The 27177-nt window shown below is 39.9% G+C and overlaps 1 protein-coding gene across 1 annotated transcript in view; it reads left to right on the top strand.

Annotated features, from left to right (window-relative positions):
* Positions 1 to 27177, top strand: part of nav2a (neuron navigator 2a) — a 169140-nt gene that overhangs the window by 12989 nt on the left and 128974 nt on the right. The gene's annotated exons all lie outside the window — the stretch shown is intronic.

Raw genomic sequence — 27177 nt, 5'->3', positions numbered from 1 at the left:
GGGGGTCCCACTGTATTTACTACTTCAGTAATACTTGTTAAAATGCATTTTTTTAAAATAAGGTTACTGAAATGTGTTACTACCCACCTTTGTGCAACACATGAGGGCAATCAGCATAGAATAATTCGTAATTACTAAACACAATAAACTAACACAGTGGCCAAACACAATAGGTAGGGCTGACACCTCAATCCCATTAAACACCTCTGGGATGAAATGAAACACTGACTGTGGACCAGGCTTTCCCAGACGACATCATTGCCTGACCTCACTAATGCTCTTATGGCTGAATGGGCTGAAATTCCCACAATCACCTGTACAATCTAGTCGACAGCCTTCCAAGAAGAATGGAGGCTGTAAAAGCAGCAAAGGGGGGGACAAACTCCATATTAATGTCCATGGTTTTGGAATGGGATTTTCAACAAACACATATAATGGTAAGGTGTCCATATCCTTTTGGTCACATAATGTACCATGTCCATGATAAAAATTTCATGTTGATAACAATGTATCAGAATTCGCTGTGGTGTTGACCCCTGCTTACCACTCGTGCCGTACTGAAAAATAAAATTCTTTTTATGAATTGTGGTTAGGTGGTTAGGCAGCGTTATTTAGCAGAATTGTACAATATACATTTAGAGTACATAGCTGAGGCAAAAAAAACTAGGTGGCTAAGTGATTGTAATGAGAGAGGCCATGAAAAATGTGATTTTTTTGTTAGCTGGCTGGGAATTGTCACATTTCTAGGAATTATTGCATCAGCTCTCCCATCCCAAAGGTAAGTAAAGCATGGTGTGTTTTCAGTAACCAGACGTGTTTACAGCCATCTGTTGCATCATTTCTCATAAGGACTTAAATCTGTCAGTATTCTTAACCCCTGCTTGAAGATGGATTTCAGAGATACTTATCAGAAGTGTGAATGTTGTTATACCAAAAGCATTCGCAAATACGAAAGGATGTACACTGGAGCGGTAGAGCAGGCTTGAAGTCTTTCTATGAAATTAAATTACCTGCTCACCTTGAGCTGAAGCATGGTGTAAATCCATATGAAATCTGTAAAATGGAAAGTGAAGATTGCCTTGCCATGGATAAATTTCCTGGGTAACACTTTACTTGAGAGGGAATATATAATATAGTATTAAACTATTACTTATGTATTAAGCAGAAACTAAGTGTTAGTTACAAACTGGTGTCATATTTATTCATCATCTTTTATCCCAAGCAGTTACTATATTTGTTGCCATATCTGTTAATTATGTAAACCTTAATGAACTACTAAGGAACCACTGAAGGAACAAGTAATGAATAACACAAGTGAAATACTGATCGTTTTCTCATCATTAATGAATTGTGATGCATATTTTATCTCGAGTAGGAACTATATTTGTTCATGATTTGCTCATAATTTGTACTTCAGTAGTAACTGTTATTAGCAAATATTTGTGCCCCATCAAGTAAAGTGTTACCGTTTGCTGCGTTCTTCCAGGAAAATCTGACCGCTCTTTTTTTGTGTAGCTTATAAAGGGATTGGGTAGTTGGGCTCAAATGGCTGTGAGTGTTTGGATGGAAAAAAATTATATAACTCTGACTGTGAAGACAGGCCTGTAGCCACCAGGAAAGTAGTACTGCTCCACTATGTTTATTCCTACATATGATATGGCCCTATGTTAAGAGCCAGATCAGAAGGAATTGTGTTACATTCAGGTGCAACTGAAGGTCATCCATTGCATCCTCTGGACAGAAGCCTGTACCCTCTATGGTTGTAGCACTACACCTTGCTTTTTTTCACTCCTGAATTTAGCATTCATGATCCCTAATTGCTCTAGGCACTCTGAAGGTGTGTGGGTGTGTTTGCCTGTAAGAGAAATGGAGACTTAATGTAGCTTTCTCTAATGGGCAACTACATTATGCAAGTTTTACATTTTTTTGCCATAATTATACGGCTGCTTCATACCTCTAAGCATGGACAAGAAGGATGTTTTTTAGCCTTCCTGAGGAAAATATTGGCAATCCAGCATTATGGTGTTTGGTTTGGCATTGCACCTTATTGAATGCCAGCATGTATCTGTCTAACGCTGGGGTGGGCAATCTTATCTGCAAAGGGCCAGTGTTCAAACCCAGGTGTGAAGACTCTTCAGTCAATCAGTCCTCTAATTAGTAATCTAATTAGGCAGCTGCAACGAAAACCCACATACACAGCGGCCCTTTCTGGATAAGATTGCCCATCCCTGGTCTAATGTGAGTATTTTGTTCAGTTGGGCTGCATCTTGCTCTTTGTTACATCTCCTAAGAGTAAAGCTAGGTGTTCTGTTTTAGTTATAATTCAGGCCTACCCTTAAGCACCTGTCAAGGAAGGGGGGCTTTGGTTTGGAACCCGTGAAGCATGATGAAAGCAATTGAGTGTCCTCTTTAAGCCCTGACCAGGTACAAGGTGATGATGATGATGATGTTCACAGACCAGTCCAGTCTGTCTCAAGGTGAACACCTAGATACTCATGTCTCCATCACTCCACTTTTTTCTTACATTCCCCAGATGTGCATTCATCCACAAAATTTGTCAAGTTCAGAAAATAAGTGCTGTGCCTGTTAATGACTCCAGCTGTACCCATTAGTATTTGCTAGTTAGCCCTAGCTAGGTGTTCCTGCTTCTGCCTTCCCTGTCACTGAAGGTACTCACTGAAGGCTATTTGTGGTATTGGGGGTTGGAGAAAGCACTGGGAAGGTGGGAATAAATGTGTATGTAATATTGTACTATCTTAAGAACAGTTTTTCTGCTGTGCTTCTGCTTTGAATTTGTTTATGATCTGTACTATTCAAAGCTTAACCTTTTGAAGAAATCTTACAAAAAAAACATTAGCCATGGAAATACTATAATTACACTTCTCCACTGGCATAGGAACCGAGGCTTACCTGAGCTATACTGCGAAAAGAGACTAGTTACAGCACGGTTCCAATTCACTTCAGTTTTCCACTGCAGGAGGGTTGGCTTGGCAAAGGCATTGCCGGGCTTGGAGAATGACAGTGACGTAAAACCAAAGAGACACTTTTTTACATTGTGTACATCATAATTTACTATGTGCTAATTTCAGCTAAGAAGTCTGTGAGAATCGCCATCTTAGGCTACGTCTGCACAAATACTGCTCCGTGTCAAAGGCAAATGACGTAGCTATAAGAGTGGTTGTTAATGTATATATTTCTGACATTTTTCATTTGCACAATTAAACTAAATATTTTATAATATAATTTTAGAAGTTTTTTTTGTTGTAGCTTGAACACAATGTGTCATTTGCACATTTTTGTCCAATCAAATTTTTTTATATTTCTAGAAGTGGCAAAGTATATATTTGAATAATTTATTCTGACTTTGATTAGTCATAAAGTTCAGTTTTTATAAACGCTTGACTGTTGATTAATCTTACAACTAAATCACTGATATTTCGGTGCATTTCAACAAATCAAATGGTGGTGACAACCTGCTCGGTTTGGTCATGCTTTCAGCGCCGCTAATAAGCAGGGTCATGTCAGTGTGGGTACAGCTTGGATAATTTACAATGGAAGACCATCAGTTTGCGGGATGGCTCAGGTTTGGCTCGGTACTTGGTGGCACTGGAAAAGTGCCATAAGTGTAATGTGGAGCAATTAACACTTTCTTGGAGCACAGATAATGAAGTTAAGATGCAGTCTGAGAGACCAAAATGATGCGCTAGGTGTTAGCAATAGATGTGACGTGATATTCTCAGTCACGTGGAAGTCACATTTCTTTCAGTAAATATGGTAATTTAATGCACTAATGCAGGGGTGTCAAACTGAGTTACTGAAAAAGCTGTATTAAAAACCAACAAATGTGCAGGTCGACTAAGGCTTTCTTATTTAATTAATAACAGTTTGACCTAAACTTTGCAGTTTTTTGGTTGAAATCTTTACTATATGTAAATAACATTTACAAATGTGACCCTCATAGGAAACATTATTCCTGAAAATTCTCTTTTTAAATAGGTCTAAAACTAGGGGTGTAACGATATACTCAGCCCACGAGACGAAGCGATATTTTAAGGATAACTTGAAACAAGAAATATATTACTGGAAAGCAACCTTTTATTTGATTAATTTGAAAGACAAAAAATGGTAAATGGTGCAGATGTATGGTGAAATGTGTTAAATAATCACCATCATCATATGCAGTAAATAACAGAACAAATATCTAGCACCATAAAATATTTCACCACAAACTCAAATGACAGTCTTCTCTCCTATTTGACTTCTCAATTGAACATAAAATAGAATATAAATAAAACAATATAAATAACAAACATATAAAAAAAGTTTTATTTTCTTCACCGGTGCAGTGGATTTACGTAAAGAGCTATGATGGTGCTGAAAATGGCTTTGCATAGTAGTAGCATTAGCCGCTGAGTACGGCATTATTTTCCTACAGTGCTTACAGATGGTTCGTGTTTTGTCTGTCACCCTTTCGCCTTTTATATTTTCCGCCGGGTACCCAAAATGCTGCCACACAAAAGATTTAAAAGCGTCTGGGGCATGTATTATTGTAATTTCTTCAGACGCCGACATGCTTACAGCACTTGATTTGCAGAGCCTTCGCGAGCCGCTTTTCACTCTCATGTTGTAATATCGCGAGATCTCGTGCACAAGAAAATGGAATTATTGTGTTAATCAGACTAAATCCAGACTTTTAAAGTACATGTAAACATGTATGTCCGACTGAATTCATACTAGATAATGCGATTGGGTGTCGATTTACTCCTGCATACCTCCCCCTGGGTCTGGACCCGGAAGTAACAGAAGAAGCCAGTACAAAGAAAAAGCTTGGAGCAGAGGTTGCATTGTTGGCGCACCATACGGCGGTGTTGTCTGCCTTCGAATAACACCATAGCCACCAGGAATAGTGTGCATCTCATTTGTTGAAAAAAAAGTCCAACATACAGCACATACTAAATGTACAGTGCTGTAAAGCTGTCCAATAAACTGCTCAACTAAAGGGAACTTTTCCACCACACCAGGTACCATACTTTTGATACTTAAAGAAGTATCAAAACAACATAAATGTTTTGCAACTCATGAAATATATTAGAAGTAACATATGTGACCAACATAATTACAGTAATCTACATTTAAATTTATACTTAAGAATCAATTTTTAACTCTCGTGGTGTTATGACACTCACCACCTCAAAGAATGACAATTTGTAGCTGAATAGATTTTCCCCCTGCCCCTAATATACACCCCATGTTCACAAACCATCTAGTTTCAATGTGTAGCTTTTCTGTTTGTGTATGCTGTTGCTATGAGATTTGTGTTTTTCCTGAAGCTTGAAGATGCAAACAGGGAGCTTTCTGAGAAGGTTTTAATGTTGATGCTGGCCTGGATGAGGGTTTATCGTTTCCCCACTCTCACAAGCTTCTCCACTACCTGTCAGCCATCAGCAGCTAATGGTCTGTCAATGGGAGATGGGCCAGAGTAGGACTCATCTGTCCCATTGGGCTCCAGCCAGTTGTTATGGCCCTTTAATGGGGGGATGAGTATCAGGGTGGGTTATTTATTACTGGTGATCTGCTGCTGGGTGAACAATCACATGGAAGGGGCATTAATAAGTAATTGTCTCCATCTGAGCACAGCTGGGAATTTATCAGACAGTGACTCTTTTGTGGCATCAGGCATGTGATGGGGTTGGTATGATAGGTGGCACAAAGAGGCACTAAGAGATGAAAAGGTTCAGCAAAGAAAGTATTACAGTTACTCATTCCTTTTGGCAGTTTCTACAAGGTTCATTCAGGACACAACCTCTAGTCATCCTCATGTTGGTCCTTCTCAGATAAAACACCTCACTTGTGTTGATCTCAGCAGAACGCTTTGCCAACTCTGCTGTTTAAGATGTGAGCATGTCTAAATTTATAATCTCTAACATCTGGAGGAAAGCAATATTTCTCATTTTATTTAGAGGACCATACTTGGAGAAAGTATTTAATCCTTGTTAAATATTCAGTGTCCTTACAACCAACCCTTTGCAGTGCTTGCTTTGGCTTTTCAAGGTCAGTCCCTACTGAACATTGTCAATATAATGGTCACATGATCCTAAACAGTGTGGTTTTCATGTCTGTCTCCCTCTTAACTGTATCGATTGTCCAAAGCCAGAAAGTGGCAGCTAGCTCATCAAATATTAAAGACACAGCAAATAGTCTGTCTTGGCCTTTATGATGATGTATTGACACGCATCCTTTCAGATGAGTGGGCTACAAGCACACATATATTACAATGATAGGTACGGTAGGAAGTTACCTAGTAAGCAAACAGCACACTCTCTGTAGCTGTCCTCCCTAAAGACTTCTTGCGGCTCTTTGGTTTGTGTATTATGGGGAAATTCTGCCCAGTGCAGTTCAGTGTCTGAATTGTAATTGCAACCAGGACCAATGTCCTTGTGTTTCCTGGCAATAAAGCGTTTGGCATTGAGTCTCCCCATTATTAAATGGGAAAATATCATGTGTTTGTTAATATTGAAGCTAGTGTTCCATGCTCAAGAATCCCATTAAGTTGCTTTTTCGTAGTCCACCAGAAACACGTTTCCATTGTTCTGCTATCAAGGTTTTCTTTTCATTTACAGACTCAGTTCCATGGTGCAGCAATGGAAGGAGCCGTATTCCCCAGGGACACAGACCCGGGAAGCAGGGGATAATGGCGTTCTTTGTGGAGGTTGCTGTTTAATAGTGGGACTGTCTGCCTTGGCCCGCACAATGCTTGTGGAGCCTCACATAAGGGGACAATGTGGGCTCACTTTGGGCACATATTGCTGTCCAAAAAGGGAAATGTGGAGACTTCAGCAAATGGGAGAAACATACTTTATTTGTAGCAGTGGCATTCTCTGGCTTCTCTACATGCAAAGACTCAATGAATTGTCAGAACTGTGAACACATTTGTTTCTGGCTTGTTTTTAAATGACAGTCTCTGACAAGTATCTTATTGTTACTGTAGTATCTGGTTATTTGCAAACCAGTTTTTCTGTACAAATTATGCCATTGCATTAGTCCAGTGTTTAATAATTGAAATTCTGGGGAATCTATCATTTCTATTTTCTGGTTTGTAATATTTCCTTTCGGCATGAAAACTGTTGTTTTCAAGGAAAATGCAATAGGAAATATCTCAGGAATTTAACTCACCAATAGAAAATCCATTTTAAATGACAGGCCCAATTGATAACCCTTTTCATATCTTTAATTTAGAATCTTACCCTTTTGGGTATTAATATTAATAAAAAAAGAAAAAGGCTAAGCCTTTAGCGGGTTACAGAAAGCCCTATATGTCAGTAGCTGTGAACGTCGACATCTTGCCTTGTTTCTAATGAGATCTGTGATTTGAACAATCTGGCGTGTGAAGTTTGGGGTCCTGTCCCTCTTGGGTGTTTCCCCACAATCCTCAACCCCCTTGCCCCCCTGCTACATGCCTAGCTTTATCTCAGCGTGCAGGACTGGGCTATTATCACCCCCTGCCCCCAACAGTCCTCTTGTTATGCAAATTGTGGAGTCTGTTCTTCTTGCTGCAACCCCTCTGCAGATTAGAGGTGAGAAATGCAGCTCACTGACCAGCTGCTTGGGGTTTATGGAAGGTGTTTCTGAGTGTGTGTATGTTGTGTTTATGGCAGGCTTGTTTTTCTCTGAAGACATTGATACGTGTGTGTGTTTGCTTTGAGCAGGCAGTAGTAGAAATGCGCAACAGTAAAAGTTACTAGCACCAGAGCTAATCAACATGTGTATTAGGGGTGTAACGGTACACAAAAATCACGCTTTCGGTGCAGCGGAGGTGAAAGAAACAAAACATAAATTACTTTTTTTGCTTCTTTTTTTCTTTATTTCTTTAAATAAGAATAAGGTCTCTATGGGGAAGCATGTTTACAACAGCAAGGGAGGGTAGTGACACTACATATGTGTCATCTTGGTCAAAGAATTCATACCCCTTATACGGGCAGAGTATCACATGACCTTGTTCACCTGGCTGTCAGGAAGGCCTCGTTAATCTGCTTTGTTTGACTGCTGCTGAACAGTCAGTTGTGCTGGCTAGAAAATCCTACCTCCGTCCGTCAGACCCAATCAGTGGAATAACTGTAGGTTCGGTACCTATGCATCTGTTGGGTGGGAATTTGTGACTGGCTGTTGCAAGGCTTTCACTCAGCTACAGGGGGAGCCGATGAGATGATAGACAATTTCCCACTCAAGTTCAGGATCCTGGGGCCTCATTTATCCAACTTTAAATGTTCCTTGTGAAAAAATGTGTATGACTGAATACAGAAAACTGTGTATACACAAAAATATCCGGATTTAACAAACATGGCATACACTCATTCACTTATTTATATTCATTTACATTTATTTATGTTATTTACATTTATATGAATGAATGTGAATGAATGAATTTTACATTTATATAGTAGTTTTCAAGACACCCAAAGCACTTCACAGAAACACTGGAAAAAACACTTCAACTATGACCACTGTGTACCATCCACCTAGGTGATGCAATGGTAGCCATTCTGTACCAGTACGCCCACCATGCATTAGCTAAGGTGGTGAAGGGGCAGGAGCGAATACACCAGTTAGATCTAGGGGTTGATTAGGAGGCCAGAGGAGGTCTTAGATCCTGGCCATTTCTGCTCACTCAATAACCATAAGGGGTCAATAATGCAAATGAGCTGCATGCTCATATAATATGTAAAACAAGCCTTCTGGTTGAAAAGTCTGATGTTAGCAACTGTAAAAAAAAAAAAAAAACTGGAAGAGGAGTTTTGAAGAGTGTCAGGTACAGGCACTGTGGGCCTTAACACATTTATTACATAACTAAAAAATGAACAAATCATTAGTTACCCCATACCTTTGACTATCAATGTCATGTCAGCATCACAGAAGACTTGCACATTATTAGAATGACTTTCGATTGGAAAAAAGTGGCTTAATTAGCATTTATTTCATTGTCTGCAACTATTACTGTATGTTGACTGCATTTGATAAATAAACTTTGATTTGAGGTGACTTTATCACAGTGTCAGTGTAGTGAATTGCTCTGATTATATTAGATTATATTATGTCTCTGCAAATGTAGCATTTATGTTTTCCTTTTCAGCAATACTAGGGAAACATAATTTAGTGCAAAACAAACAAAGGCAAAGACAAACAAACCAAGTAAAATAATGTTGGAAGTGCATTAAAACTCGTTCCCTTCTACTCTGTCAGTTTGCATAGTCAATTGTAAGAGCACCGGTTATGCTGTACCACATTCTCGTGACTACAGGCTATTTTTATGCGTGGATCCACATATGCAAATCTCTGACGCCTAATTCACATATAGTGCAACTACTGACAATTACAGATATTTTCAATTCATGGGAAAAGGTGATGAGATGTAGTATTTGAAATAGCAAATTAAATTCTCCAAGGCAGATACATAGTCTATGGTTTATACAAATAAATGGAAAATCATTAAATGCCACACGCATGGGTTTGGTTATTTTTCAGGTTTACACATTTTCCCCATCAAGTTTTGTTGGGTGTTGCACATTTTGGGCATCTTTTTGTGCGTACGCAACTTTGATAAATGAGGCCACTGGATTCTTTTTCCGAGTTCCTGGGCTATCTCAACCGGGAGCTTTTATAGTTCCTGGCAGCTTTCGTGTGTTGCTTTCCTACCACACAATAAGAACTATGACCTTTATGCTAAAAAAGCATGAGAGATGCAAATAGTTTGTCAGTTAAATTTAATCTCATAAGCAAAGAAACTACACCGCCACCCCAAAATAATGGAGAATGAACAAGTAATTTTTTTTTGAGGCTCAGTCGCATGGTCCAAAAATATGGGGCAAATCACATCCCTTGTTGGTTCAAAACGGGACTCAGCATTTTATTTTACAATTTGGGATGATCCCATAACATACAGGATTTACAAATGTACATTTCCGTGTTCCACTATAAAAATCGACAGCAAAGGCAGAGAACATTTTTACGTCAAATTGTGGAATTTTCAGGGACAGAAATATGAAGATGCAAGCAAAAATATTCATTAATGCATGTAATGTAATTGAAATATATAATTCCGTATTCTCAATTTTTGCTCAATTACTTCTATTTATTTTCCCTACACTTCTGTGTTGCTTCCAAGTTGGAGCCCATGATTATGGTTAACAGATCTACAAAGTTTATCACTACAGGCCCTGTAGTGGCTGAAAGGAAAAATACCAATCCCAGAGTAGGGACTAAGGAGTAGTGTTCAGGAACTACCTCCCAGAAACTATAATTGAGCTGAATTCCTGCAGTGGGAACACGAGAGAAGTTTCTGCGGTGGGAAAGGGCCTGATATATTTGACCAGGAAGATGACAGGTATGAGGAATTCCTGTCACATCTGCTTTTGTGTCAGGTTTTTTTTTCCCTTGAAACTGATGATAATTGTTGTCTGATTGCAGCTGGTCTATGCAGCTGTCCCACTGCACTGGAGCAGTACCTCCATCTGAGTTTCAGTCACCCGGCTGCCGCTGGACCACTGAGCACTGAATATCAAACAGATTAACCTACAGTAAACAATGGGACAAGCACTCTTGGCTGTGCATCAGAGGGTGTTGGATCAGTTGTTCTCAGGATGGCATCGTCGTGATCCTGAAGGGAGAGCTTGATCTGCTATATCACTGTTACAGTCATTATCAAGGAGGACGATAGCACTCAATGGGATAAATTGAGTTCTCTAAAACTGGAGGAAGAAAGTGTTAGTTTCTTTTTTCTGTGAATTTGATTGAGGCGATTTGCATCCATTAAGAGGAAGTCCTGTGAATAATGCATTGTGATTCCTTTGGCAGTGTCTTCTCCTTGTTACTGACTGCAGAGTCCTTAATTGTGTGCTTCTTACTGCAGATGAGGCACCAGGGTCATTTCAGGTCAGCTTTTCTGGTACATTTTCTCACATAAGCGTGTTTTCTCTGCAAGGTTATCGCTGGTGGCCTCTTTATATACATAAATGCTATACACACACAATGTTTCAGGTAATGTTTGTGCACAAATGTTCTGAATTTTTAACTATCCTAATTTTCCTGTTTTTATTGCAATTACCCTGAATTCTGTCTTTCCTTTCCTTGTTGGTTTTATTGCCTTTTTGTATTAATAGGCATCTCCTATGATTCAAAATTTTCTGTTGGGCATTCAAAAAAATCACCCTTATGGCCTATTTATGTAATGCTCCAGCATAGAAATCTTACTACTGAGTTGTGGGAGTAAGAGATATGGGTTCCATGATTTAAAAACTGGAGACACGGTCATCATTCTGCTAACATTAAGACCTCAACTTTGGTTTAATTAGGTCTATAAGTAGGGGTAGGTGATCTGACAATTTGATATTGTGATCGACCTTGAAGATGTCCACAATCTACTTTTCATGCAAATCATAGAGATCATGCTGTTTTATGTCCTCCTACAAATATATCCACACTTCACATAAAACTTTAATGACCAGTAATATCATGTGCTCACGTTGTCAGATACATCACGCATGAGATCCTGTGATAGAGACGCGTGATATAATTTGGGCAATCAATGCAGCCATCTAGTAGGAAATCATTCTGTTGATTTGTGAACATAGCACGGGTCCAAGGTGTAAGATGCATTGTGATTTGATCAATGAAACCACCTACGGGGATGGTCTGGGATGCACTGGACCAAATATCTTTTTTTAGTGTAAACGCACACTGTCACCAGCGGATCTGTACCACCTGGATTTGTACCTCGCATGTCTGCACATGCGCAGTACTTTCGTGCAAGTGTGCCACGGGCAAACCATAATGTCTATGTTTACAACAAACTGCAGTGGTCTCTTTTATGTTTAGCAAGATGGAAAAAACTGTTTTCTTTGCTTGTCATTTTTTGCGTCTGGTCACAGTTTTTGGATTACCTAGATATCCCACATCTGACATATTAGTTTTTATTTCCATCAGTTAAAATTGCTGCCCTACAGCGACATGGTATTTTGGTATACTTATAGCTTTGGTTCATTTTGAACTGAAGGGAAATATACCTAACAAGACCCACAGATATGTACTCAGATGCAAGTGTAGGAAATATGCAGACTTTTATTAAACAGACAGAAAACACAAGGAATCCAAAATCAGAATATCTGGCTCAATATCCCATTCTGAGTTGATGGAGATCACTCACAAGCAGTACATAAAATGAACCTGATGTAGTGAAAAGAAATATTAAAGGATCAGTTTGGGTCATGAAAATGTCATGAAACGAAATGAGACAATATCGCAAAATATACCATAAAGTGTAAAGTTGCGCATGCGTAGATGTGTAAGGTACAAATCAGACATACACAGTCAGATATTTCATAAGGCAAAGTTATCTGTAAACTTTGTTGGGCCATGGTTGGCACTTCCGGAAAAATCTATTCAACCACCTTACAAGGAAGCATCATGACTTTGATATTTAAAATAAAGTTTAACTCGGGATTTAATTATCATTTTGAAAACAATGTATTTAATGGAATATCATGTTTTTAATGGTGCTGACAGATAAGTCCTTAGGCTTGTTTGAGTCTGGATATTCTTGACAGTACATTTCAAACCTGGGAACCAAGATCGCAATTCAGATTGTGGATTGCAATTGTTATAAAGATTGCAATACGATTTTCTGGGAAGATCACTCACCCTTAGATTCCTTGAAATCTTTTTTCTGTCACCTCTATTTTTGACAGCTGATAGAGGTTTTATGAGGTTTAGAAGACTGAATGTGTTTAGTATGCATCCCTTTTTGTATTGTGAAACTTTGAAGTTTATTGTGGTTTTCTTTACTGGACCTAAACTACATGTTTGAAGTGTGTCATCACATTGCTGCTGGTGTCAAATGAGAGTCTTGCCCCAGTGGCTTATTTGAGCTGTCTGCGGTTGCAATAGACTTTTTTACAGTGAGAGCTACTTTTACAAAGAACTATTGTGGCGAACTATTGTACATTTCATCGACCAAAGGTAGGGGGGGAGTCTCTTTGGTATACATTGCTGATAGTGGAGATTGGAAGTTGTGTTGTGATTGACTAGAAATGTCTTGGCGATGGACCGGTTGGCAACTACTGCTATAATGGCTGTCATTCACTCATCTAGAAGAGCTGGCTGCCAACTCAAAAGGTATAATTAGCCACTGGTGCATGAAAAGAACACTTTACTGTGCCTTAGGTTTGGCCTTCAGGATTTTTGGATTATATTCAAAATAATACTCAGAATAATTCTATCTAGCCATTTGGTCACCTCTAGTAACCTCTGATTCAATATATTCCATGGACTCCAATCATTACATATGATTCTGACACTTGTCTACTGCAGCTTTACTTTGCTGTTAAGACAAAAAAAAAAGTTTTATGGATCTTTTTTTAAACTTTGCAGAGCAATTGTAAGGGTGCATTTTTGGTAGATCACCTGCAGAACTGACCACTCCCATCTGTGCTTTTTTTATTGTGCTCTCATGCTAATTTGCCCTGCTTCATAAATCTGGCCCCTTGGTCTTTTGAACTGAGTAATTCTAAAAATAATTTATTTTAGTTTTATTCAAACCTTGCAGACACATTGTAGCGGTGACAACCTGGAAGTGATCAAATTTTGAGACACATCACCCCAAAAGGGGGTTTATTGAGCTGAGAATGGAAACAAACAGGACAGCGAGCAATCACGAATGCCATCTGGCAACCAGGAAGGGCACAGGCAACAGGAAGGTTCAACGTCAATGACTGGACTGGGGATGATGAGACAAAAGGGGACAAGGGGCTAATGAGAGGCAGTTGGGAGTGATCTCCACATGAGGGCTAGGAACGAGAGGCAAGACAAGAGGGATACACAAGTAACAGGAGTGGCTCATTGCACCCCCCCCCCCCCCCCCCCAACATACAAACAGTTGGCAAATTTTATCGCTAATATTTAAAAATGCTAGAATACAGCTGTTTTTAAAACGCTGTATACCTTGGTATAATGTCTGGACAGCATGAACATTTAGATGTGTGGGCAACTCTGACCCTCCTCATGCAGCTGCTCACCATAACTACAATATCAACAACAACAACAGCTTTTCCTCCTGTACGCTTTCATCTCTGACCGCTGATCTATGAGAGTCAGCGCTGCCCCCTACTGGAAATACCTAACCAATTATCTTGCACATGTGCGGTCAATGCGCACGGATGTGCGTAGTTTTCACTAGACATAAAAATCTTGGCTACAGGTGCACCGGCCGCAATAGTCCACAGCCGTCTGCAGCCAACCCTTGATGACAAAATTTACATCACTTCCCCTTTTTCACAACTGAATGTGGAAAAGTGAAGTATGAATTGGCCTTAATCGTAGATTGAGCGCTGTGTGTGTCAGCACGCCGTCTGTTCAGACATCCACTGGCCAGCATCCTAACTCAGTTGGTGGCAGAGCTGCATTCACTGTTGTACTGTAGCATAGCATTCGCTATTTGTGCTGTGTTTTTAGCATTCTATAGGTATACAGTTCTGTAATCTAGGCATGATTTAATGTAGACTCCAGAGTTCCAGAGAGAAATAGCAAAACAGTAAAATTCAGCAAAAATATACATCTGCAGGCTGACCCAGCAGATGGGATGATTACTTGACCAGGTACGTTCTCCAGCACACCAGAATTCTGGCCACGTTCCTCTGCCATTTTTGCCAAGTGTCTATCTGGACCCATTCCTGACCAAATGATTTGTCCATGTGTAATTATCTGACCTGTCAGCTCAAACTGTCATACAGAGAGATTACTGGGTGTGTGTGTGTGTGTGTAATTGCATGATTTTTATAGTCCTGTGTAATTTCTTCTCTGCTAAATGTGAACAATTAATAATTACAATTTAAATGCATTTAATTTTTAATCTATCAGTATGCCAGGCTTAGTGGTTTTTTAGGGTGTGTGCCCCAATAAAGAGTCAATAAATTTATATTATAATTTTTTTATATAAGATCACATATTGTAAGGTTTTCAGTTTACATATTAAGTATTGTAATATTGGGTGAAGACATGTATCGTCGATAACCAAGGCGATTAAAAACACTTTTTACTGACTGAATATGTAAATGGCTCAAAGCAAGCCTCATCCTTATCCTACTGTGTGGGACATGCCCATAGGGGCTTGCAGAAGAAGATGCAGATGACACAGGTGGTGTCTGGATTAAAGGATCAGCCCTGTATGTCAGACAGCACCAGATTATTTCTCTAACATGCCATGTTGTCTTTGACCTGCTGGTGAGACGACGTCTTGCGTGGGAGCCGCTCCCATTCATGGAAACCTGCTTGAAAGGTCCTGTTGGATTACCGCACAAAGGAATGGGGCGCAGAAGATTCCTGCCGCTCTCTGCTGCACTCCTCTAATGAGACCTTTTAATTAAGCGTGCGGGAGCTTTTTTCCTTTTCTGTATCGGGGATTCTGTGGCCTAAGGGAGGTAGGACTTCTAATTGCTGAATTGGTGTAGCCTTTGCTGTCGGGTTTGGCCCCCCTCCCTGTGTGATATAATCAGTGTGTGGATGGTGCCCTGCTGTGGTAAAGCTCAACACGGTGGTGGGAGGCGGGGGGGGGGGTGCTGCACACCCCTGTTGCATGTTTTAGCTTCAAACAAATGTTATGGATGGATGGATGGATTAAACAAACAACAACAACAATAATAATCTGATTAATTGCACCTAATGTTAAAACTTTTAATTGTAGCCATGACACACTGTTAGTTTGAAGACAGACTCAAATCATACAACATCTCAAATGGCAATTTGGACTCTGAGGTAGTTTTTCAGTTTTGTTATATTTCCATTTTTTCTGTAATAAAAGTATTTCATCCCATCCAGTGCAAGAGATGAGAAAAACAAAACTAATGGAAAAATTGAGAAAGAAGTACATCCATCTTATGATTCAGATTGATTGTTTATTGTGGGTTACATGCAATAAAGTGATTTGAAAATGTTTTGCATAGTTCTGTGTTGTTTGGGCTGTGTGCGAGAACTGGCCATAGCTGAGATCATGATGATAATTGACACCTGGACCAGTTATAGTTGTCATTGTATTACGCTAAGAACCCTGCAAAAATGAACAGGGCTCTGGGACTGAGCTTGTAACCACCCCTCCTTCTCTGAGGAAACGTAAAATTGATTTTAAAAATTATAAAAAAAATATATTATAGACTATCTTGGCCACAGTTGTGCAGACATTATCCCTGGTAGTTTAGTACAGCTAGTCCCTGTTCATTGCCCCGGAAGGCTTTGACCCTTGTGTTGGTGTTAGCATTACTGGCTCAGGTTCTGCTGTACAGCCAGTCTGTAACATTTATGCAGCTGAATACTGTCCATTTGCCAGTGAGAGCAGGCATGCTAAAGACAAACTAACCACTGATTTCTGGCTTAAAATGCAGCTGATTTTCTGTGCATTACAAATGCAGATCAGTTGATAATGTTGAGTTGGTAATACAAGTGGAGTACCGTGTTGAGTTTTGTTGTGGTTTTAAGTTTTTCAAATGAACATTTCTCAAAAAATAACTTGTAGTAAGAGAATGAAATTGGTTTATTTTATTTGTCTAAATCAAAATCCGAATAAGACGGACCAGTGACAGGATATCATACTATTAATACGTTATCGTTATTAAGCTATTATCTTCACTGATTTGAAGTACTAAATTATATGAAGGGCATGTCCAAGAATATTACTAGATATTTGCAGGTGACACAACCTGCTCTTGAAGACATATTACCAGCAAATATTCCCATTTATGATGGTGGTTTTCTTGTGACTTTTGTGAAATGATCTTGTGGTACATCTAAGAGATGATGGGGGGATTCTGACAAGGACAAAGTGATGCTGTGAAGGTGATTTTATAATCTTATTTAGTGCCCTGGAAGTTGAATGATGCCAAAAAGAAGAAAATTCAATGGGAAAAAAAAACGGATGAAAATGCTTGAGTGATAAAAGAAGTTGGTATCAAAACAAACAAAATCACATTCAAACCTTGACTTAGGGTTGGCTGCACTCCGATTATGGTGTGGAGATGCAGGCCACGTCTAAATCCAAGAGAGCACCCTGAAAAAACTGAGCCTACAAATATTTTTCAAATATTCCTTATTACATAATTGAAACTTATCTTATTAACTATAATATATATCTCTTGGGTCCAAAGTAGTTACTCTGCTGGCCTGCTGGTAGAATAAAACTAAAATAAACAAATCCCTCTAGCAATTATCACCATTCAGCTACAATGAATAAACAATGAATAAAAACCTTTATTTAGGCTACATATCCAGCTCACCATCATTAGTGCTGTAAGATAATTTGCTTGTGGTTTGTAGCTGTTTCTTTTCCCTGTGTTCAAGAGTTTGGGGTGTCATACCTATAATAAAACCCGTTAACTGTAAAATCATGAAAAATGTTTGTGCTCATCCCTGGTACATGGATATACAATTTAAATACAGCTGTCACTATTGATTAAATCAATAATTGAGTAATCTATTGATTAATGTGATGATTCATCAGGTAATCATTTACATATAATATACCATTAGATGGGGCCATTAGCTCTGTCGTCTCACATCTCAGGGACCAGGGATTGAGCCTCCACCATGAGGGGAAACCAGAGAACTCAGGGGAACTTCTCACAACAACACAGAGAGAACATGCACACTCCAAACATATAGAACCCCGGCAGACACTTGAACCCAGATCGCTTCTGCTCTTCATTTGGACCCTGATTCTGTATGCGCGTTCTTCCTTCCGCGACATTGCCGAGTAATCGAGAAAGAAAATTTTAATTGATGCCCTGCTTCATAAATCTGGCGCCTTGGTCTTTTGAACTGAGTATAATTCAGTAATTGAGTTTATTCAGGTAATCATGACAGCTCTATGATTAAATTCATTGGCGTAGACATCTGTTCTGTTACAATTCTGATGTCACTGTATTCAGGTTTTGTAAAGCCCCACCCATTCTATTGCTGATGTGGCATTGTGTGCTTCTTTGGTTTGATATATACGCTGTTGGCTATACAAAACCTGTGCTGGTCCTGACCCTGGGTCATGTTCTCTGTGTTGGTGTTGGATTGCAGCAATTCTTTGTAGATTCCCAGTCCATTCAAGTCTGGAGATGCTGCATTGAGAACAGAGATTGGGCACTTTTTTTCCCAGCCTTAGCAACGATTGTATTAATCCAGCCATCTGTGGAGTCATAATATAAGGCTGTTTAGATAGGGCGATGGATTCAACTTTCCTATCATCCTGAATTCTTAGACTGCGCTGACCTTCAGCATTTCACTGACCCTGGTACTCTAGGGAGGAAATTGGTGCCATGCACACAGAGTAATAAATAGGATAACATCAGTGGAAAACAAGGTTGAATCCTGCCTCCAACATTTTTGTAAAATGAGTTAGATACAATTTTGTGGGTAATGTGTGTAGAATAGAATAGAATAGAATAGAATAGAATAGAATAGAATAGAATAGAATAATTAAACTGGTACTGGAAAAGAAATGTTACAAGAATGTCTGGCTTGGAAGCACATAGCAATCATCTCTAATTAGGAGCACTGGCTCTGCCGTGGCTTAATGTTGAATGTGCATGCGTTGCTTTCTCTGAACTGTCCTCCAAACAAGGGTCTGCCTGTGCAGCCTATGATGCAATGGAAGATCAACCAGTTTTGTCATGCAGCTTTGAAGCCAATTGCAATTGAATATGAGGTGACTGATGATTTCACAGTGCCCTAATGAGGGCCCGTCAGAGAATTATGGGAAAGGATAATTCTTCTTCATTTGAAGGCCAGGTCTGCGCTTGCACTTCCCACTGTAGATGAAGTATGGCTTCATTTTATGATTCCTATTTGGTGTAATAAATTGGAAATTGCACAGACCCCTGTAAAGTACTTGTAAATCACATGCATCCATCGTTTTACAGTACACAATAAAAAATGAAATGGAGCACTAAAAGCAATTGTAAGTATGCCCCATCTTTGCATCTCTAGCACGCTTCCCTCTTCTACTGTGAAGATGGTAATATGCTCAGTTTGAAAAAGGGTATATTGAAACACGCTTCTGCATAGCACCTTTTTCCCTGTTCTGTGAACTGTAATTGAATTAGCATTTAATTTTGTATGAAGAACAACAGAGGAAAAATGAGAAAAATGAGCAAATGCTTAATTCAATACAACAGCCCGCTCTCTGTTTTAACACTTGGATATTTATCTTCCCCACACTGACAATAACTGAAATTAATTCATATCTGTGAACTTCACCAGATGCAAGTGTCTCACATAAGACTGTTTTTATATTTGTATACTGTCAGTGTCATGTTGCTGCATGAGAAATTAATTAGTTCTTAATGAAATCTCTTGCTTCATAGTCGTGTAATTGCTATTCCACATAGCATACAAAGGTTCCTGATAAAATTATTAGTAAGCAGTAATTTAGACTCTAATTATGCCTCTTTGGGGGCGTGTGGATTGAAGCCATATCAAAAGTTGAAAATATGGCAGTGATCATCAGATTAGCTGCTGCTGAATTTCAAAGGGGGGGAGGGGGGGCTTTAACTAGCAGCATCTTTAGTGGCTGAAGAAGCGTTTGCTATTAAGCATAACATTCAAAATGACTCATTATCAGTGTCTGGTGAAGGAGCAGACATGGCACTAATTAATATTTACATTCTTTTGGAAATGCGTGTGGAGATATTAAGGAGAGCAAAGTGCAATTTAATTTGAATGCAGAAAGCAAGTACCCTTGAGAGAATTCTTCTCCCCCAGCAGTGGAAACAGCATCATGTGCAGCGTTTTGATGAGTGAAACCCACTTGTTATTCAGAGGCATGCTGGCAAAGACACAGGTCTCCGATAGAGCTGCTGATGGTTTTCCAGAGTTTGTGCGTAAATGGTTAATCTCTGTACAAAAGGGCAGCACTGATGGTGCTGATGGGTGGAGGGGAGATGTTGTGGTTCTTGCTTTGGCTTCCCTGTTTGCATGTATATGAGTTCCTATACGCAACTATATATAGATATGGCTTGAGATCATTGTTTCCAGTTGGATATGCCCATTGTTGTAAGTGGAATTTTAGCTGCAACTATACTGAAATGAGAGATATTCGGATCTTCTCCTATAATGTTTCACAAGATGGGAGAATACAGAAAGAGGGATCTTCGACCATTCCTCTTTGCACAATCTCTCTAAATCATCCAGCGACCTGGGTCCTCTCCTCTGCACTCTCCTCTTCAGCTCACTCCACAGGATTTCAATGGGGTTGAGGTCTGGGGACTGAGATGGTCATGGGAGGAGCTTGATTCTGTGTCCAGTGAACCATTTCTGTGTAGATTTGGCCACATGTTTAGGGTCATTATCTTGCTGAAAGACCCAGTGACGACCCATCTTCAGCTTTCGGGCAGAGGCCACCAGATTTTGATTAAAAATGTCCTGGTATTTCAAAGCATTCATGATGCCATGCAGCCTAAGAAGGTTCCCAGGGCCTCTGGAAGAGAAACAGGCTCACAGCATCACCGATCCCCCCCCATGCTTCACAGTGGGCATGAGGTGCTTTTCCACATACTCATCTTTTGTGTTCCACCAGACCCACTTAGAGTGTTTGTTGCCAAAAAGCTCTATCTTGGTCTCATCTGACCAAAGCACACGGTCCCAGTTGAAGCCCCAGTACTGCTTAGCGAACTCCAGACGTTTGCGTTTATGATTGTGAGTGAGAAAAGGTTTTTTCCGTGCATGCCTCCCAGACAGCTTGTTGGCATGTAGATAGCGCCTGATGGTTGTTTTGGAGACTTGCTACCATTTGTTGCAATTCTTTAACAGTGAGCTTTGGAGAACTTTTTATTTCTCTTACCATCCTCCTCACTGTGCGTGGTGGCAAAATAGCCTTGCGTCCTCGTCCAGGCTTGTTTACCACTGTTCCAGTTGTTTTTAACTTCTTAATGATTCCTCTGACAGTAGATATGGGCAGGTGCAGGTAAGTAAGCTTTCTTGAAGTTTTCCCTGTGTTCTGTTTTTCACTCTAAAGGAATGCCTTGGAAAGAAGTGCCTGGTATCTCCTTCTGCTGATCTCTGCTGCCATGCGATGGCGCTATCAGAGGTGCTCAGGATGATTCTGTCTACTGTTGACTCCTGCCATATGTTGTCAATGGGGATTTCACAACGCCGGAACTTTTTTCTGGAACTTGGGTCTTTTGTCGTGTTCACACCACAGGGGCTCAGCCGATTGTAGTTCTTTGGAGGCAGTCCCAGAACCCTTTCTTAGTACCTACTCCAGACTAGGTACGTTTTGTTTGAACATGAACTACTGAGGAGGCGCTTACAGCGATAGCTTGCTGATTGGTTGGCGCTTACAGCGATAGCTTGCTGATTGGTTGACCACAAGCACAGGCGTTAACTTGGAAGTTACACGGAAGTGCACAAAAAGAGGTGTAGGAGAGCAAAAATTGTGCAGATAGAATTATTTTTGTACCCCAATTACATTTAATGCATCACTTAATACAGTTTTTGCTTGCGTCTCCATATTTCTGCAGTAGAAAATTAGATTGTTAACCAATATATTTTGTCTAACATTGCTGCTGCCAGTGGTGAAACTGGCCAGCACTTATTAGTGGAATAACGTTAAATTGTTTTTTATTCTGTGGAAAACCAAAAATTGATCTGCTGGTCAGATTTAATAAGAATCATGTCACGGGTCCTATAAGTAAAACATAAATAAAAGGCTGTGTCCCTTTTTGATCGCAATCACTCCCCCCAGTAACTAACAAATAACCAACAGAACTATTTATTTATCCTCCATTGCTTTGGTGAGGAGGTGCAGTTTTGTATGAAATTATGTGTGAAGTTTAACCTATGACCTTTTTGCCTCTTCCGTGCTTATTTAGCAGAAAGATCCCAGTTCCTGTTTTGAGTGGCCTGGACCTACAGAAGTTCCAGGGCAAGACAGCCCAGAGACTTCAAAACCATACCCAGGTTCCAGAACTTTAGTGTGAAAGTACCTAATGTGACAGGTCCCTTTCACTCTCGTTACTTTTGGGCTAAAGCTTCAGTTTGGGCCTGCTCATGTGATCATACAGAAGAGAAGTTTTTGCCTCCTCATAGACTCAAGCCAAGGGGTGTCAATTGGGAATTTGGACCTCCTCCTTTCTTGCTTTTGACAAAGTTTGCTATGCACCAGACTTCAAAGGTGAATTCCTGGAGGAAGCAGAGCATTTCTTTAGGCATTTGTGAGTACTGCTTTGAAGGTTTTGTGCTCTGTTATTAGCCGTGGTCCCTTCCCTGCTATGGCGCCTTGTTCCTTAGATGAGACAGAACAGCCAATATCTTTGTATTTGGAGTTTCCAACTTTTTGGAAATGGCGAGATTCTACACCAGATAATGGTGCCTCCTCTCTCTAGCTTAGGTTGAAGTCTTTTTTGTTTTCCCTTTCTTTGTCATCCTTTTATTTTTGATCATTGTACCCACAGAGGCACTATGTAAAAAGTGCCCTGATCTCCCAGGAATTACTGGGCTGACAGACTGGCACTCTACATTGTAGTCAAGTGCAAATATCAAAGTAATGCATGAAGTGTGTAGTGCTGTGAACATGCCAGTGGATAGAGAGCATGTGGCTTGACTTCTCAGCTGAGGAGCTGAAATCTTTTGCCTATTTTAATCTCAGAGTTGTTTTTTTTACTATGCCTTGTTGTGTGTGGTGAAATGCATGTCAATGCTCATCAAGCTACGTCCCTGTTACAGAGGTTATATTCCAAGTGCATTTGATTTACTGCCAGATTAATGCTGAAATGCATCCAACAAAGAGTTTTAAAGTTCAGTGTTGACCGATAAATTGATGTTCTCATTAAATGCCAGCGAGACTGTCCCTCTCAGAGCATGCTCTGCCAGAGGAAGCAGTATGTGCTGTCGCACAAGTTGACATCGAAGAGGGAGTGTTCTGCTCTTCCCCAAATGTCGGCAAAGAAAAGGCTTGGCGTTCAGTATCTCCCAGAATGCATTAACAATGTAGAGTGCTCTCAGGCAGAGCTGCCTCTACAAGAAAAGATATTTAATTTCCTGAATAAGAAATCAAGGCAGGATTCACAGTAGTTTTGACTTCTCTGGTGTTCAGAGACTTTATCATTGGATTGCCAATTGCATTGTTTTGTAAAACCTAACGTGAGGTTCAGTATCCTTTAGTTCTCAAGGTTCAGTATTTTCAAATTATTGGTTTTAAACACTGGGGTTTTCATGATGATAATGTGCTGCCTTGCTCTGGGTAGTGGTGCGTATTAATCAAACACTACCCCTACCTAAAACAAAGGTCAAAATTTATTGTATGTATTATGTTCATATTAAGTCATCTATTACCATTTGCAGTATGACCATCCTTGAAAATAAATAGTATATAGTTTATGGTCCTGGAAAATGTTGCATTGCCTGTCACTTTTGACATGCCAAGCCCCTTGGTGGCAAGTATTGTGTAGATGTCAGTCTGCCTCTGATGTGTGGTTCACAAATACAGAACAGTTTGTGGGGGTGTCCTGTGAAGCCAAATGTATGTGGGCTTCATCATTAGTGTGCTTGGCTATGAGCACTACTTGCCCTTCCACATAATGAAGTGCTGCTTCTCCTTCCCTGTTACCATGTGGTTGTTGCATTGTCAGCCTATAGATCTAATGGATTGTGCAATCCATGTTGGTTTGGTAAAAGGACCTTTAATGCAGCAGCTAATGAAGGCCACTGTGGTGATAAAACACTCCTCACCCCTCTATTCATATGGTGCTGATAACATATCGTTTCCCTTAGAGGTCAGGGAAACAACACCCAGGCTTTTTAATTAAGCCATTACATGTCTGAAGGAGTCTCCATAGTAACCGCCATTATTCCTATAGGCTCCAACTGTGTCTGATTTGGTTTTGTTTCACTAAATCATTATACATGTGCTCCTAATAATACATTGTAATACAAAAAGTGACCTTATCAGAATTACAAAAAATATATATATTTAAAATTTTGCATATACATGTTATACATCGTTAGAGAAAGAACTACATGGTTTATTCAGTCATGCATAACTACACTAACTAAAGACACTACTTCTGATTGGATCTGTTTTAAATTCATCTCTTCCTCACATTTCTGTCTTTTTTTGTTTTTGTCTGTATATTGTCATCATTTTTGGCACCATAAATTAAATTTTTATTTTATCGTAATGTTTTTGTCAATTAAAAATCTTTGTTGATGTTAGTATTTGTCATAGTTTAATCAGCAAAATTAACGCTACACCCAAGCATAGTAACAACTTTAAAACTATAAAAACGTTTTACCCATTTCACTACACTGTTTATATTTGTGTTTATTGCAATACATCTGCTCTCTGCTTGTCTGGTGGAATATCAAAGTTTAAGTATGAATTAGGGTTACACACCAGCATTAATGTTGCTAGGTGCTCATGTCATTATATGCAATTTATGCAGAAAACCGCAAAAATGCAACCAATCGACGACAGCTGTTTTTGATATTTGATCGATTATTATTGATGTTATCTATTAGCTGTTGCAGTCCTAAAGTGTATGTATCTTTTATATCACCCAGCCCTACTGTGAACCAACCTCAGGATGCGTGGAGTATGACAGTCATTGTTATTCAAGTTAGCCCCATCTCAAATGAAAATTTGTTGTGTGGATTGCACTGTGATTGGTTACAGGATAGCGATACAAGCCATAGCTGTAAAGCACCAGCGTGTGATGGACGCCACGATTAGCTAGAGAAGCTGCTGTACCAACCAATTACTTAACCTGAATTAGCTCTAGTACACTCCAAGACACCAGTGGCTGCAGTTCGTAACTCAAGCTATCTGTCTGTCTCATTATGACCCCCCCAGTGAGGCGTCTCAATATTGATAGGACCCTGCTGGAGATAAATACTGTTTCAAAGGTGTGTTGCCTTTTCAGAGCACCTACTTAGAAAGGTTGGAACAAGACCCCATCTGCCCTGTCTGTGGGAGGCTGAAGGAACACTACTATAATTGGGCCATTTTGATGGAGACAGCTTAGATATATTTTTCTTAATACTTAAGCTCTCAAGTGGACCACAGTGCAAAGGATGCCCCTTAAATTTCCCCTTCCCTCAATACATCTGGTGCGTGCAGTCTCGGTTCCTTGCACCAGAGCGCAACACTGCTATGATTTATTGAAATTCAACTTACATTGAGGTCTCCACACATCCTTGAGTGAATGTCTCGTTCAGTTGTTGAGGCCTCTTGGTATGGGCTGTTTTCATGCGATAGAGGCTAACTGACAGTGGCTTACAGATTGCATGTTACCAGTCCTGTTCTTCATTCTTGTGACAATGTTTCATGCTATTTTCTATATTAACTGGTGATATTTCTTTGTTCCCCCCATTGTTCATGCTTTTTGTTGTGGATAACTTTTTATGGAGACACGTCTATGTCTAATTGTACACAAAAAATGAATTGCAAATCCGAGATCATTTTTGTATATCTGCAGCTTGACCTGTAGGCAAAGATTTTTCAAGTAAACTTCTACTGTGACATTTACAACAACAGATTCACACATTCAGTGCAGATTTTTTTGCCAAAACCCATTGGCCACTGGCAACATAGCTATCCCCACGTAACCAGTGATTCGTAAATGTACTGCTGAAGTTATAAATGTACAAACTGATTTGTAATCAATCAACCTGAACATCGTTCATAAGTTAGGATTCATAAATGTTAAATGATTGGCACACATTTTTCAACTCTGAATATTGATTTGCGTTTCATAAAATTGCAACATCATTGTGACATTTAAGTACAATTACTTTAGACATGAATCTGTCTTCATGTCTTTTTTGTACGATGTATCCCTGTCATTTTCTGAAAAGGCACTGATCAGATGTTTGGTTTAAATCTGCTTCAGTTTTTTTTTCCACTGGGACAGAGAGAAGGGGATGTAAGGATGACAGATATAAAAATGAACAGTGTGTCTTCTGGAATGAAGGTATATGTGTCCCTGTTCCCTCTCTCACCTCTCTTGCTGTCTTTGGTAACATGTTTTCTTGATATCACACGAGTGGCCTGACATTTTAACATCTGTAGGTTAGTTTGGTTGGTTGATCCAGTCATGAAATATGGAAAATATGGCTTGAGGTTCATGTAGTGTGAAACACTGGTGCTGCCCTCTTTGTTTCTTCCTTTTGCGCTGTTATGATGACTAGTGGTTCACCCAGAGAAGCTCATTTGTATATTTTCTGGATTTATACTATATTGGTTTGGTTTCTCGCTACCTATCCAAATTCCCTCCTCTTCCATTCTAGGGTGGCTGTTCTGCAGAGAAGCGTGTTTATAAGGGAAGATGGCGAGTGCAGCCTCAGTGCTTTGCACTGGAAATGGAGCCACTGGCCGCCTACCTCGGCAGAATTAATCACTTGCCCTTTTATATTCATTCACCACCTTGTTTATGGAGTGTCTGCCTGTTCCCACTGACACCCCATAAGCTTCCAAGTTATATTAGTTAGCACCTGACACATTTTATTAACAAATCAAGTTTTAATTAACACTTAAGACAAATGAGATCAGATCCTTCACATCCCACACTTATGGTGCTGATACCTAATGCAGTTCCTTATAACTCCCTGCCATGTGCATGACTGGCCAGAGTATACAATTGGCTTGACTCACATCTCCTGGTCATAAGAGGTTTTAAACCTGGTCTGAGCCAAACCAACCAGCACCACTGCTTAAGGTTTTGCCTTAAATGTGGTGCCTTCATATGCTGTTCCAAATCAGTGATGAGACACCCAGCATGGCAGGGCAGGAGAGAGTTGCTAACCTGAGAGCATCGGAGCCTCATCATGCGTATGCTGTGCATGTTGGTGGGATGTTATGGAGGCTGTGTGCATGCCTCTGCCAAAGTGGGCTTGTAATATGGGGGCTGTCAAGAGGACAAGATTTATTACACCCTGGTGATTTATCTCCATGTGGGTGCTGCCCCCTCTATACTTCCTATGTGCCTTTGGTGATGGGCTGGTTGCCTCTGATCCTCTGACTGGCTCATGTTGCCCCCTTGGGAAACGAAGGTTGTTTTGGACATTAGAAACAGTGCACAATTTGTCCCATTGAAAGCAATTTGCAGAGAGATCATTCTGCACCCTCCTTCATCCCCTTGTTCCCAGCACTCTCCTGCAACT

Source organism: Paramormyrops kingsleyae, chromosome 11, assembly GCF_048594095.1.
Source record: "Paramormyrops kingsleyae isolate MSU_618 chromosome 11, PKINGS_0.4, whole genome shotgun sequence".
Lineage (NCBI taxonomy): Eukaryota > Metazoa > Chordata > Actinopteri > Osteoglossiformes > Mormyridae > Paramormyrops > Paramormyrops kingsleyae.
The sequence above is the reverse complement of the archived record's forward strand: the minus strand, read 5'-3'. Positions and strand labels throughout refer to the sequence as shown.